The sequence below is a fragment of the Babylonia areolata genome, chromosome 21, assembly GCF_041734735.1.
Source record: "Babylonia areolata isolate BAREFJ2019XMU chromosome 21, ASM4173473v1, whole genome shotgun sequence".
In the NCBI taxonomy this organism is placed as follows: Eukaryota; Metazoa; Mollusca; class Gastropoda; order Neogastropoda; family Buccinidae; genus Babylonia; species Babylonia areolata.
Window position 1 is genome coordinate 42,131,293 of NC_134896.1, and position 15,832 is coordinate 42,147,124.

The window sequence follows — 15,832 nt, forward strand, 5'->3', positions numbered from 1 at the left end:
CGGGAAAAATGGACGTGACTTTAAGCCCCACCTCCTTTTGTTGCAAGCCCCCCCTCGCCTTCCCCCTTCCTCCCTCCCCGCCACACCCCCTTACAGCGGCTTCCGTTGGTCAATTTTCTCTGCTCAAACAAAACATTGCCCCCCTCTACCCTTCCCCCTCCCCCCTGTCAGACCCTGAAAAACTCACTGTGTCCGTGAAAAATCTGCGTTGCTTGTCATGAATCGAGTCACGAGGGTTGTCAAGATATCTCTCTCTCTCTCTCTCTCCCCCCTCTCTAAAAGGACAGACAGCCGCAGATCAGAAAAGACAAGAGACCACGCCCACCCATACCCCCTCCCTTCCCTTTCACTTCCAGTTCCTGGCCAATCACTGGACACTTCGTCCCCACCTCCCCTCTCCACCCCGCCCTCCACTCTTTCTCTCACCCCCACGCCCCCTTGCTCCCCGCCAGGAACCAGGACTAAAAGCCTCTTTTTCATTTTTATGATGATGGCGTCATCTGCTTAAAAATGGGAACGTGTCATCTTATTTGATCCTAAATTCCCAGGGCCAGAGAGAGGTGAAACAGGCAGCCAGTCATCCTGCTCATGTAGTTATGCCATATGCTCCATTTCTTCACACGGTTTTGACGTGATTAACATATTTCGAAAACACATTGATTAAATTTCAAGGGGCCCAACAAGCCGAGTGGTTTGAGGAATCCCATTTTGTCTGGCAAGCCTCTGAGGTCCGGGATTCCAATTCCTGCCGGCTGCTGGGTTAGGGACGGAGAGTTTTTCCCCCTCTAACTTCTCTGGTTTTCTGTTGCTTTGAAGTCAAGACCAACATACGTACGCTAAAGATTCCGTACACCAAGCCAGTGTTCGATGGACTATAGAACCTCGAACAGGCGGGGTACATCCATTCCAACTCTGAGGTGGATGATCAAATTGGAAAAACGAGGTAGTTTTCGTATTTCATCAATGTGAAATTTTCTCAGCTTGTTTCTGGTAAATAATGTCGACTGGACTGGGAAACGATCCAATAAATAACTTGTAAGTGTGTGTGTGTGTGTGGTGGGGGGGAGGGGTTGGGGGGTGGGGACGCACGCGCATGCGAGCTAAAGTGCGTATGTGTGTAAGGGAGTACGTGAGAGAAAGCAACTTCCTTTCACATAAAAATGTGGAATGATTCTTCTGCCCTTTCCGGCACTGGTCAGTCTTCCAAACTGAGCTGAAACACCAACGTTCACTCGTATCTGCTTTATACCCGGGGTGTCTATATAGTTTGTCATTGGCCACTTTATATCCTCTGCACCCACCCCCTCTTTTTCTCTGAACCTGGTGCTGATTTCTATAAGAAAGTCAAAATGTGGTGTGAATGACGACTGTTTTTAAAACGCATCCGACGAAGTTGTTGATTATTATCATCATTATTAAAAAAAAAAAAAAAAAAAAAAAAAAAAAATCAAAACCCCCTGACTGTCGGAGAAAAAAAAAGCAGAAAGAGAATCTTCAAGTCATAAATCAATATCCAGAATCTTCAAGTCATAAATCAATATCCAGAATCTTCAAGTCATAAATCAATATCCAGAATCCAGAACAATTAGCCTTAACTGAGAAAATGGTCTGGAGATATACTTCTCTAGATCAAATGTGCGAAGTTTCAGTCTTCAAAAGATATTTCCCCTTTTTTTGATGATGTCATCAGTGACGTCAGTGCTACGTCAGAAAGCAGTCAAGGTGTTTGATGTACTGTTTGATACTGGCGAATACTCTAACCTTAGACTGGCAAGAATCTATTAGTCTTCGTTTATTGAGAAAAGGCAATGTCAGTGATCCAAATAATTATAGATACATATTTCATTGACTGACAGAAGTAGTAAGCTTTTTAGTTCTATCACAAATTCAGGATTTCAGGAATGGATAGATCAAAACAATATTACAGGAGTGGTGGAGTGATGGCCTAGAGGTAACGCGTCCACCTAGGAAGCGAGAGAATCTGAGCGCGCTGGTTCGAATCACGGCTCAGCTGCCGATTTCTCCCCCTCCACTAGACCTTGAGTGGTGGTCTGGACGCTAGTCATTCGGATGAGACGATAAACCGAAGTCCCGTGTGCAGCATGCACTTAGCGCACGTAAAAGAACCCACGGCAACAAAAGGGCTGTTCCTGGCAAAATTATGTAGAAAAATCCACTTCGATAGGAAAAACAAATAAAACTGCACGTAGGAAAAAAAAAAGAAAGTTAAAAAAGAAAGAAAAAGGGTGTCACTGTAGTGTAGCGACGCGCTCTGCCTGGGGAGAGCAGCCCGACTTTCACACAAGGAAATCTGTTTTGATGAAAAGAAATACAAATACAGGAGAATTCCAGGCCTGATTAAAAAGAATTATTTAACAGTTGATCATAATTATTATGTTCACACTATCAGCACTCAATCAAAAGCAATTCTCATGTGATTAAAAAAAAAAGAAAGAAAGAAAGAAAAAAAAGTGTGTTGCTTTCATAGATTTCGAGAAGGCGTTCCATTCTATACCACGGAAGGTTCTTTGGCCTATCTTGAAGAATGCTTTTAAAGGCACGTTATATCGGTGTATAAAAAGGCATGTACAATATCGTTGGAACACAATTTACTGGTTAGATCAATTGCACTAATGGTGTACAAGGTGAGGCATGTAGATCTGTTCTTTTCTCTTTATTCATTAATGAGTAAGCTCAATGAGTAATGAGTGTGGCCTGTTACACCGGGTGTGACCGTATCTCTAGTTATAACTTGTCGAACGGTGGCATAGATTATGGGTTCTTTTACGTGCGTATCTGTTCTTCTGCATGTCACGTGTTTGCACACGAAGTCAATGAAGGCACTGGCAGGTCATAACTGATTAACTCTTAACGCTTAACTCACGATCCGTCAATTCTGGTGTCGCTGGAACTCAGAATTCCCAGGTTGAAATTCCAACACTTTTTGCTCTGTCCGCGCTAATATTCCTGATCGGGAATCATTTCGTACGGCAAGCCGAATCGAGAATAAGAAATTTAGGAATGTTATGAATTTACGGACTCGCACCATACCGACGATATGAACTATTAATCTATCTATCTAACCATATGTGTGTAGTAGTAGTCTTCAGTTTAACGTCTTCCACTTTAAGTGATATTAGACGAAAAAAAGAAAAAAAGAAAAAAAAGGGGGTGGGTGGGTGGAGGATGGGGGGTGGTGGAGGGCGGAGCGTGGTGGTAGGAACGGTATTGGGCAGAGGGTGATGAATGATGTGTGTGTGTGTGTGCGCGTATGTGTGTGTGTGTGTGTGTGTGTGTGGTGGGGAAAGATACAGATCATTGGAAAAAATAAGACATTAAAAGGGGAGACATAGGCACAATATAGAAGGAAACGCTAACATCAAACAACTGTAACAACTATAACAAATGTCCAGTTGGACTATGCAGCAAACCTTCTGCAATAGCAGATCAGATCTTGAAATTGTCAAAAATACATTCAAAAGAATTTTCCGAAGTTTGGTAAGAACGATTTCAGACTCTGACATTCAAAGAGTATGTGTTTGCTTGAAATAGATTCTCCACATATGCATTTAACATCTCTGCTGAACTTTGTTATAAAAGCGTTCAGCTTTATCCTGTTTGATAATGCCTGAATTTGCCTTAATCTGAATAAATTACTGAATGTATTTGATTGATTGATAGATTCCGGTTGTTGAATATTATTTATACTTTTATTTAAAACTTTGCCATTTTGCTGGTATACTTCCCTAACTTTGCTCCATGATGTTTTTTCCAGTACCAAAAAAAAACAACAAAAAAGAAACAAACAAAAAAACCAAAAAACAAACCCCGTGTGTGTGTGTGTGTGTGTGTGTGTGTGTGTGTGTGTGTGTGTGTGTGTGCGCGCGCGCGCGCACGCGCGCATGTATATGTGTTTGTTTGCATATACGTGTGTTTCTGCGCGCATGCGCACGCGCGTATGCGTGTGTATGTGCTTGCGTGCGTGCGTGTGTGCATTCATTTATCAGTTTCGTTTACTTCTGATGAAAGACTTCCCCTTGTACTGGAAAACTTCCCCACAACCCATGTCCACATCCACCACCCACATGCATGGTCGCCGCGAAAACCCCCCAGTGTCCTGCCAAGTTAGCAATGCACGGCATTCGACAAACTGATTCATCATCCGCCACTTCTTGCAGACGAGGCATGATCCCAGTCCAGCATTGTTTGCAACATGCATGTCAGTGGTCCACCTTCTTTCCGCAGCATCCCTTGCCGCAGACACCAGGGCCAAAAGGTCGGGGCAGATGGCGATGAGATTGTGGAGCCGCCTGTGACTCGGGTGTCTGCCAGTCTGGCACTTGTTGCAGCTGGGGGACAGGGGAAGAGGGGAACAGGCGGGATCCTTGTTGTGTGTACCGTGTGTGTCCCGACTGTGTGAGTCATCACGGCTGGTGAGTGGCGCCCACACCACGTCACGTCACATCGATCTGCCGCTGGTCCCGTCTTGATTACTTATGTCATATCAATCCTAGCATGTGTGTGTGTGTGTGTGTGTGTGTGTGTGTGTGTGTGTTTGAGAGAGAGGGAGAGAGGAGGAGAGTGGGGGTGGGGAAGAAAGGGGTTGTGGGAGGAGTAGGGGTATTAATTGGATGGTAGTGAGTAGAGAAGTGTGTGTGTGTGTGTGTGTGTGTGTGTGTGTGTGTGTGTGTGTGTGAGAGAGAGAGAGAGAGTGTGAGAGAGAGGGAAATGGGGGAGGGGTGTTGGTGAGGGGCGTGGGGTTAGAGAGGTGCCGGTGTGTGTGTGTGTGTGTGTGTGTGTGTGTGTGTGTGTGTTCAGACATTTCATGAAAAGTCAAGGGTGAGAACTATTCGTGACGCGTTTACCTGAAATTTTAATTTCCACCGTTAATTTGTTCAGTTTCAGATGTACTTGTAATAGACAGTTGTAACAGACGCGAACTTGAATAAGGAAGTTGAAACTGAACTCCTCTTGAAAATCGCAACTGTAAATATGTGCCATGGAAATATTCTGAGTTAGAGAGATTAAGTATTTTAATCTCATGAATACATATTATATTTTATGTGAAAAGAAAATGTACAACTCCAAAGTCTTTGAAATTTACTGTCTACTGGCAAAAGATTATTGGTTAAAATTATTCATCGAATTCCTTTTGTCTGGTATTTTCGTGTTTGGCATTTCTTTTTTCATCATAAAAATACCTATCTTCACAAGAGAGTTTGTGTGCATGTCTTTACATGTCATGCAGAGGTGGCTTTCAAATGTTGCTGATTATCACTCATTCCCCAAACGGAGCCATAATCAAACGTGGAACTTGGAAAACGTGTGTGTGTGTGTGTGTGTGTGTGTGTGTGTGTGTGTGTGTGCTTGAGTGTAAAATTCAAATTCTCAAAATGAACCTTAAGATACGGTTACCTTTCAACCATATCCGTTCAGATACTCCTCTTTTCGGACACTTGTCAACGTTTCCATTTTCAGTAAGGCCTGTTGAAGCTGAAGATTGACTGATTTTCAGAAAACAACAACAACCGTCCCATCTCTCCCGCTCTTTCTCGCTCGTTCTTTTCTTGTCTTTCCTTCCTTTTTTTCCTTTCTTTCTCCTATGTTTTTGATGTTAATTCCTTTTATAATTTGCAGTACATTACATTATCCAACGAGTAATTTCTCTCTCTCTCTCATGTATTTTTTCAGATTTTGTTTTTTTTGTTTTTGTTTTGTTTTTGTCCACAGGGCTGGGTGTAAAGAAGTAGTAATGCTAATTCCACTACCCTCTTGAAATAAAATTCGTTTCGTTTCATCTCTCTCTCTCTCTCTTTCTTTATTCCTCGTTCGCTCTCTCATTTGTCGAAAGATGTTTTGTATGTTTGTGCTTATGTTCCGCCAGAAAACTCGCCATATTATTCCCCTTTTCGATATCGGTAATGGTATTAAAAGACTGTATTACAGATGTGTAACATTCTATGCATGACATTCATGTATTTTTGTCTGTGGATCTCAGTGTTAGAACGTCTAACACTTGTCAATGCGTCTCTGTAGATGAAACAGCTTATAACTTTCAGATAAACTGCAAGCACATCTGTATCAAAATAATCTCTGGGGCTATAGTTTGAAAAGATGTGGTAAATGTTTACTGAATGATTTATGTGCACGTCATTGGTATTGTGGATCTTAAACGGTGCATGTAATGGTGATCTTCAGGGTCATTAATTTACATACGCATCAGAGACGAGAAACAGTGTTAATGTTTATTACGCATAAAGCTTTCAGTTGCCTGTTTGCTGTGATGTATCAATACTGTCCTCTTTATGTGGCTGAAAGGACTGACCCTGACCATTTACATCTAGAGTTAAACGTTAATTTCTCACAAAATCGAACGCACCAAGAAAACAATTGCCGGAAACTGCAGTACGTTGAGAAATCTGAGTGGCAAGATGAACACGCAGACGTGTTTAGTAACCTAATGAATGGTAAAGATACAGTGTCAACTTCTGGAAGGGATATTATTCATATTGATAAAGAGGTTATTGCTGCCTTGTGTATTTTCAATACCTGCATTAAAAAAAAGACAAAAAGAAAAAAAAAGGCTGAATAATATGAAAAGACGAATGAGGACAGATGCTAGGGGTATTCATTACGATTGGTTTGATCAATAATGTAGAGTTCCTAAACGAAAAGTAAGAAAAGTCTTAAGAAGATAATGATAAATATAACGATTGGTTTGATAAAAAATGTACAGTTCCTAAACGAAAAGTGAGAAGACTTTTAAGAAGATAAGGATAAATACAACGATTGGTTTGATCAGTAATGTAGAGTTCCTAAACGAAACGTAATCTGGAAGACTCTTAATTAAGGAGATGCCAGGAAAATGTAAAGGACAAGACAGTAAACAGTTTTGTGAAGCTCGAAAAGAATACAAAATATTATTCTGGAAAAGAAAAAAAGAAGAAGAAAACAATGATACTTGACTGACTGAATTGATAAAGTAATCATAAACTCAGTAATCAATCACCAAAAATATTTGGAGGCAGGTAATTTACCCCCTAGGCTGCCTATTCACAACTTCACGTTAGGCCGTTTTCCGGTTTATAGGGCGCTGCCATAGCCGTTACTATAAATAGTCCGTATGCAGTCATGTTCCGGTTTACATTGACGACATGAACAGAGAGTGATGGAAATGCGGTAGGCAGTGGCCACCACCGTTCAGCACATGGTTCTTCCTACAGTAAAATAAATAAATGAAATGCGGTAATGTTCAACTTTAATGAAATGCTTAATGAGGGTATAGAAAAGCCATGTTAGACCATAACCCCATCTTGAAGCAAAACTGAAAAACTACTGCAGTAAATATCGGCCCTGACCTTATCCCTGAAAAACAGATGACAAGACGAATGAGGATGTGTCAACTTTCTAAGTGACGATCGATAATAATACTTTATGCACTCGGCCAATACACGCGTGTAAAATAGAAATTGTCACTGAGCATTCACCATGGTGTTAGTTTTCTCCTGAAGCAAGCTTTCGGGTACGACCTATAAAATTTGGTAAATCACTGAAGCTACTGTAAGTGGGACATTTATTAAATAAAATATAAAGTATGTCTTTATCTATAGTCTAATCAGGTTTCTGAAATTAGTGATACTTTAATTACACAATATTATGTTAGCCCAGTTTTAGGGATATGTCAATGAAAGTCAATTATAGGAAAAGTTATGTTTATCAAGGTTTATCATCATGCCTAAATGAACTATGAGCATGCTGCCTACAAAGGAATAAATGATACTAGAGCGCGCGCACGCGCGCGCACACACACACATACATACACATGCGCGCGCGCATGCATGCATGCATGCATATTACAAACACAATACATTTTAATGTAGTAGGGAGCTCAGTTTTCACTGAAATTTACAAATCAGACAAAATTAACAACCAAGCCACTGCTGGCTTATTTCACAGTGGTGCTACAAAGTGTCTGAGTTAGTAATATTTAAATCTTTTACTGAATTTTCCCAAATTGGAGTATAACAACAACAACAACAAAATTTAAAGATAATAATATAAGCATTAATAATAATAATAAGAAGAAGAAGAAGAAGAAGAAGAATGACAATAATAATAATACTAATAACGATTGAAAAAAGTAGTAGTAGCAGTATAAAAATAGTAATAATAGCATTTATAAGGTGCAAACTACCCAGTGTGACCAAAGCAATTCCCATGAAACAATACAAAAATACAATAGTGCTTAACACTATTAATGACAGACAACAGCACATGAAGACATACAAGAAAACTTTGGATATAAAAATACACATTGCAAATTAAAAAAAAAAAAATATATATATATATATACCTTACACACTCTCTCTCTCTCTCTCTCTGTCTGTCTCATACAAGCACACAAACACACTTGGTGTAGCTGAGAAGTATTTGAAGGGAATCTTTGGAACAATAATTGTTCTAACTTTTGTCATTAATGCTACAATACAATTAACAGTCTGGGATTGGTGTTGAAATAGAGAAGTGAGTAGGGGGTTAAAATGGTAATAAATTTGCTCAACATTATCTTCAAACTAAAGCCCATTTCACCAGGGAGTTCTAAAGACTGACTGATGAATCCCTGTCAAAATGGACAGTTTTGCTTTGGTTTTACCACAAACTGTACCTCTATCTTGGGGGATGTAAAAGTCTTAATTTACCGCCCCCTCCTCTCTCCTTTGACATAAAAGTGATAATAATGATTATCAAAAATATGCACAGCTCTCTCTCTCTCTCTCTCTCTCTCTCTCTCTGTGTGTGTGTGTGTGTGTGTGTGTGTGTGCTGTTTCAGGACACACTGCACTGCATCCACTGTAAAACAGCCAAGATCAGTCAAGCATTAACATCATAAGCAAATAAGCCTGTCTAGCAGTATTTTCATGGATATATTGTTTAAAATTAAATGTTTACTTAGTTTTGAAAATTCATTAGAGTAGACATATTGATTAAGCTCCCTAAATCTTATCTTGGACATTTCTCAAATTCATAGTACACAGAGGGAAAAATGGACTTTTGACATTCACTGTTACATTTTTTTTTAATAAATTTTTTAGCATGATTTACTTTGACATTGGGTATGGATTAGTTAATAACTTTGTTAATCATCATATATGTGTGTTCATGACAATACCACAGGCTCGCTGTAATTATGAAGGAGCAATAACAAAAACATTTTTTGAATTTGTAAATGTCTCATACATTGGTCTATTCTTATTCTCAGCCTGTCCTCACTCAGAATGTCATATGAATAGTGGGGGGAAAAAAAGGAAAAAAGAAAGATAGGGAGAAAATTTTGCCCTTCCTGTAGCCTTTGTGGACAGATAATAAATAAAACAGGTAGTAGTGTGTACTATTCACCCTGCACCTAAAAGGTTGCACAGATTAGTTGCAAAAGAGCAGATCAATATAAATGTTTAGGGATTGGAAAACTGTTCAATCCAAAGTAGGCCAAAATCACTGAAATATTGATAAAAATTAAAGTTACCAGCTGGCTGTAGGGGCTCTGAATAAATTGTTAGTCATGTATGAAGCATTCACTTGTTGTTGTTGTTGTTGTTAAAGTTGCTGATAACTCTCATTCCTGACCACAAGTGGGGAAAAAAAAGAGGATATGGGGGTGAAATGGTGGATCAGCAGATGATCAGCAAATTGAAGAAGAAAATGATAATCAATGGGAAAATCTGTGAGATAAATATGGTGTAAATATTCAGAATTTACTGTATTTCTTTTCATATTATCTATTCATTGACATCGGGTGAAGATTTTGAATTATTTGGTAAGGCAAGGAACTTAAAGGAAGGCATAAAAGCCCTCATGTGGTCTTGCGAGGTTAGCAGTACTCAAAGCAATATGAAATTAAATGAAAATTTGTAAAATTCCTAAAATACCTAAAACTGAGCATCATCCTGACATCATCAATTTTAACCAAAGAGACCCTTAGTACTAGCAGTAATAATTTCAGATACCACCACCTTTAATTTCATTTAGTCCACTTGACAATTATATGCCATTTCAGGACTGATTAACAATCATGTTATATCATTTTATTGTATTCATGACAATATGGACACTTCATTAATAACATATATAAATTATGCACATGGCAATTATTGCTCTCTTTCTCTGCCACATATTTTACACATATACACAACTGAGGCACAATCATGACTTTCAAGATACATACTTTTCAGAGCCCTCAAACACAAAATTTATCTTTTGAATCAAATTGAGCTTTGATTTTGTCATTGATTTACAGATCTACAATTTTCTTCTGTGTGTGTGTGTGTGTGTGTGTGTGTGTGTGTGTGCACACAATTTATAACTTGGCGATTTTTCTTGTTGCGTGTGTACGTGTGTGTGTACGTTCACGTGTGTGCGTGCGCGCGCGCTTGTGTGTGTTGGCACAAAACATTGTCAGCTTCACATGTTTCATGTTGTTCACGGACGGACTCGACATCAATTCTGCCTCGGGCAGACAACACAGGCCCGGTAGTGGCGTATTTAAGAACACTGTTTTTACTCTCCCGGAATAAACGTAATGGAATGAAACTAGACTGTTCAAGTTTTATCATTTTCATTGCTTTGCCTTCAGGTGTTTCTGTAAGCACGATATATATATTTCGTCACTGAAGACCACGCTTCTGATCTCGTCTATGCAAGCTGTCGAAGGAACCTGTGAAGGATGAATGATCTCCAAACCTTTATTTCAGTTTCCTAAAGCATTTCTTCAACATTCCAACGTCTCGGACACAATGCCATAGCAAAACAAATAAGTTAAAAAGTGGACAGACGCAGTCTTCCACAACAGCAACTGCTGCAAACAGGAAGACCACTGCATACGCACTGCTCAGCCATTTCGGATTCAGCCGTTTAAGGATAATGTTGTTTGGGAGCGTGAAGCTGTCATTATGACGAGATAACTCGTCATGGCAAGCATGTACGCTCCGCTGTCACAATGACGAGATAACTCGTCTTCGAAATATCCTGACTTTTCCCTGCTTTGCGTTCAGTTCATTGACAAAAATGCTGGTAGCTTTAGCTTGGGGAATCTTTCTGGATTCTATTCATAGCTAGAAACCCTATTACATCATGAGGCAGTCCTTTATTTGAACGTTTTGGTTGGGTACTGTCCCAGTGTTTGCCTGGCTCATCTCCTCGCTCGCTCAACAAAATGTCGGACTGACGCCATGCTGAAGACATGCGATCGTAGCGAACTAAATCAACCAAGATTGCTTTCTTTAGCTGATGCTCAGAAAGAATTGAAGCGTAAATTCGAAGAAGACAGTGATGAACATTTATAGGACGATTTGATAGAAAATAAAGAGAGTGGCCAAGATACGACTATCAGTGAGTGATGCCGGCTGTGTAAACCTTAGCAGATGACAGGAAGTGACTGAATTATTAGCAGGACACAATGTGAGCGATTTTCTTGGCACTCACCCAATGCGGTCTGATGGGAACTGGATAAAGTGACCGTGTGAGAGGGGTGAAGAGGAGGGGGGTGGAGACTGAGGGGGCGTGGCCTCTCATCCACATTATCACTTGGAGAAGTCACAATGCATTGTGTATCTATCTCTTTTTATTTATTTTTTTTATTGTGGTTGTTCTAGTATGATTTTGTGTGTGCAGATATCCATTTGTCCAGAAAATATGATATTTTAGTGCAAATTACCTGACTAATGTTTGTAATGAACAAGTTGAAAATGTGACAAAAAAAACAAAACACTGATTTCAAAACAACAGCATATCACTAAAAATATATAAAATGGGAAAACATGTGTTTTGTATTTTTTATTCATTTACCTTTCAGAAAATATATACTTTTATGGGTCTTTCTCCAATAACAAAGAGCGCAGAATTTTTTGAAAATTTATACCCGTTTTTTTGTGTGAAAAAACCCTGGCAAACAGATTTCATTAAATCTTATTTTCCTGGCAGTGAAAGGGTTTTTTTTTTTTTTAAATCGAACAAACTAACAAACAAACAAAAACATAAAAGCCAAACAACCAACGATATTACTGTTAATTACGATCATTTCAAAGAGTTCTTTGATAAAGATACTGAAAAAGAAAAAAAAATACCGATGATAGTATTGAAGAATGATGAAAGAAATGATGATGTTGTTGATGATGATGATGATGACGATGATGACGATGATACTGAAATGAATTATCTTGATCGTCCAATGTCCAAAGAAGAGGTTTTGTTAGCAGTACAAAAAATTAGAAAGAAAAAGTCTTCTGGAACTGATGGAATCATGGGATCATTACTGAAATATAGCGGTAATATTATAGTTACCCCTTCGTTAAATTCTTTAGTGAACATTGATACATATTTCCCCAAAGCTGGACAGAAAGTCACATAGTACCATTGTTTAAAAAAGGATCTGTTAATGATACTGGTAATTACAGGTGAATATCTTTGTGCGTTGTTAGTGGCAAACTGCACAGATTATTAATTGTCGACTTCAGGAGTTGCTTCAGCAAATCAACATTACTGGTGAACATTAGGCTGGGTTTCAGAAAAAGGCTATTACACCACTGACTTTCAGCAATAATACAAAAACAATTCTCCTTGAATCGTAACTGTAGCGTTTATCGATTTTGAAAAATCTGTCGATTTTGTATCAAGATCTCTACTTTGGCCAGTACTTCAAAAGAACGCGATCAATGGTAAATTGTTTGGATGCATTAAGAGTATAACTTATACAGTAATGTTAAAGCTAAAGTAAGATGTTGTGCTCATTTCACTATGTCATGTGTACGTTTATTTATTTATAGTCTGTTCAACTAAGATGATGATTTTTTAGTGTCATGTGGACGAAAGGTGTAAAATCGTCATCTTGCATGCACACACAATTCACAGAGTAAACAAGAGTTTGCTTCTTCTTTCCGGTTTCTTTTATAACACACCAAGCATGTATCTTCGAACACACACACACACACACACGCACGCACGCACGCACGCACGCACGCACGCACACACACATATTGCAACATAAGCGTTTGACATACACATAATTACTATATTCATAACCGGTCACGAGAGAGACTATGAGAGGGAAAAGCGGAGAGAAAGGGAGGGACAGAGGGAAAGAGGAGAGATAGAGTAAATGATGTGTGTGTGTGTGTGTGTGTGTGTGTGTGCAGTGCGCGCGCGCGCGCGCGTGTGTGTGTGGGATGTGAAGGAAAAAACCCAACAACCTGACACTATCTGAGCGAAGAAATACTATACTGGCACTATCTCAAAGTCCACCGGGGGAAGGAGTACAAGGAGGGTGGACGGGGGCTGATGGGTGGGTCGGGGGAGGGGGGGGGAGAGGTTGGATGGCATTCTCCATGACACAAAAGGTCACATCACCACGCGGCCTGCAGTACCCCACAGAAATAACGCGTCTGTGGCAGTAAGCCTTTGATCTTTTAAGAGAGAGAGAGAGAGAGAGAGAGAGAGAGAGAGAGAGAGAGAGAACAAACAAACAAAAAACTGGCTATTTATAACCGTAGTCAACTGTTATGTATTCATTTATGTTATTTCAGCTAAAGAATGGAAAATGCGTAAACACATAAAAACAAAACAACAACAAACAACAACACCACCACCAACAACACAGAAAATCACGTTCATGACATTACATAATCATTGGACTGTTTTCAGAAAACTTTGCAAAATGAATAGATAGATAGATAGATAGATAGATTGCAAAATGAATAGATAGATAAATTGCAAAATGAATAGATAGATAGATAGATAGATAAAGAAAGAAAGAAAGAAAGAAAAGGGAAACGCGAGAGAAAGAAAGAAAAAAAAGAAGGCCCAGAATTACAACTGTACAGAGTATCGCGATTCTATGTGAATCCTTCAGACTTGTGTGGGTGGGTGTGGGGCGGAAGGAAGGGGTGTGGGGATGCGGGAGGAGCCGGAGGGAATACAACAACAGCAACAACAACAACAAAATAACAGCAAAACAACAGCTAAACCAGAAGCAAAAACTCAGCACATTTTTGCTCAAGTGACTGACGTCATATTTTATGTTGGCGCTGAACAAAAAAGAAGAATTTTAACTTCATCTCTGTTGTTAAATCATAGCAAATATTAGTACATTTTGAGAGGGACTGGTTTGATGGTGGTGTTTTCGGAAAGGAAAAAAACAAAAACAAAAAACAAAAAAACAAATGATTTGTCAGAAAATACCGTAAAATTATACTAATGATGATGACTGATATTGATGACAATAACGATGATGATGATATAATAATTGATGACGATGATAGTGATGATGATGGTCACTGGTGATGATGGTAATGTGAATGAAGATGGAAATAACACAAAACACAGAAATACAAAATACAAAAAACAACAACAAAACCACCCAGAAAACCCAAAACACAATCAAAGCCTGCCAATACAGTGGGGAAAAACTGTAACACAAAATGTATGAAATGATGATGATGATAATGATGATGATGATGATAATAATAATGATAATGATGATGATGATGATAATAATAATAATAATAATAAGAATAATAAGAAGAAGAAGAAGAAGAAGAAGAAGAGCATCACTACTACAACTACTACTACTGATAATAATAATAATCAACAGTTTTTCATCTTATGTTTCAAAGCCATTTTAACATAGTATGTACGAACTGATGACGATGACGACGACGACGACGATGATGATGATAAAAAGAACCCCAACAAATTTTCATTTAAGATCCACACACAAACACATACACAAAAAAGAAAAAAAATATATCGATGTTGCTGTGATTCATACAATAATAATAATAATAATAAGAAGAAGAAGAAGAAGAAGAGCATTACTGCTACTACTACTACTAATGATGATAATAATCATAATAACAAACAGTTTTCATCTTATGGGTCACATCCATTTTAACATAATACGTACGAACTGATGACGATGACTATGACGACGACGATGATGATGATATAAAAAACAACAACAAATTTTCATTCAAGAGTTACATTTTAAGATCCACACACAAACACACACAAAAAGGGAAAAAAAATGTCGATGTTGCTGTAATTCATAATACAAAAAAAAACCCGTAATGACGACAATGACATCAGACAGTGACATCAGACAGTGACATCAGACTTCATGCTGCAGACAGCTGGTCAAGCCATTCTTTCTTTCTCTATTCGTCTGACCACCTGCGCCGAAAGAAGCGAAACGAAACCAAATGAAGCACAACTACACTACACTACACTACAATGCACTACACTGCACTACACTACACTGCACTGCACTGCACTGCACTGCACAGCACTGCACTGCACTATACTACACTACACTACATTGCACTACACTACACTACACTGCACTACACTACACAACACAGCACTGTACCACACTAAACAACACTGCACTGCACTGCACTACACTACACTACACTACACAACACAACACTACACTGCACTACACTACATTACACTGCACTACACTACACTGCACTACACTACACAACACAGCACTGTACCACACTAAACAACACTGCACTGCACTGCACTACACTACACTACACAACACAACACTACACTGCACTACACTACATTACACTGCACTACACTACACTGCACTACACTACACAACACAGCACTGTACCACACTAAACAACACTGCACTGCACTACACTACACTACACAACACAACACTACACTGCACTACACTACATTACACTGCACTACACTACACTACACTGCACAACACTACACTACACTACACTGCACTACACTACACTACACTACACTACACTACACTACACTA

General features: G+C 39.0%; 2 protein-coding genes across 2 annotated transcripts in view; both read right to left on the minus strand.

Annotated features, from left to right (window-relative positions):
- The window catches only part of LOC143296525 (thioredoxin domain-containing protein 16-like), a 390,867-nt gene that overhangs the window by 276,833 nt on the left and 98,202 nt on the right, over nt 1–15,832 (minus strand). The gene's annotated exons all lie outside the window — the stretch shown is intronic.
- The window catches only part of LOC143295933 (cyclic AMP-dependent transcription factor ATF-3-like), an 86,894-nt gene that overhangs the window by 3,866 nt on the left and 67,196 nt on the right, over nt 1–15,832 (minus strand). The window lies entirely within an intron of this gene.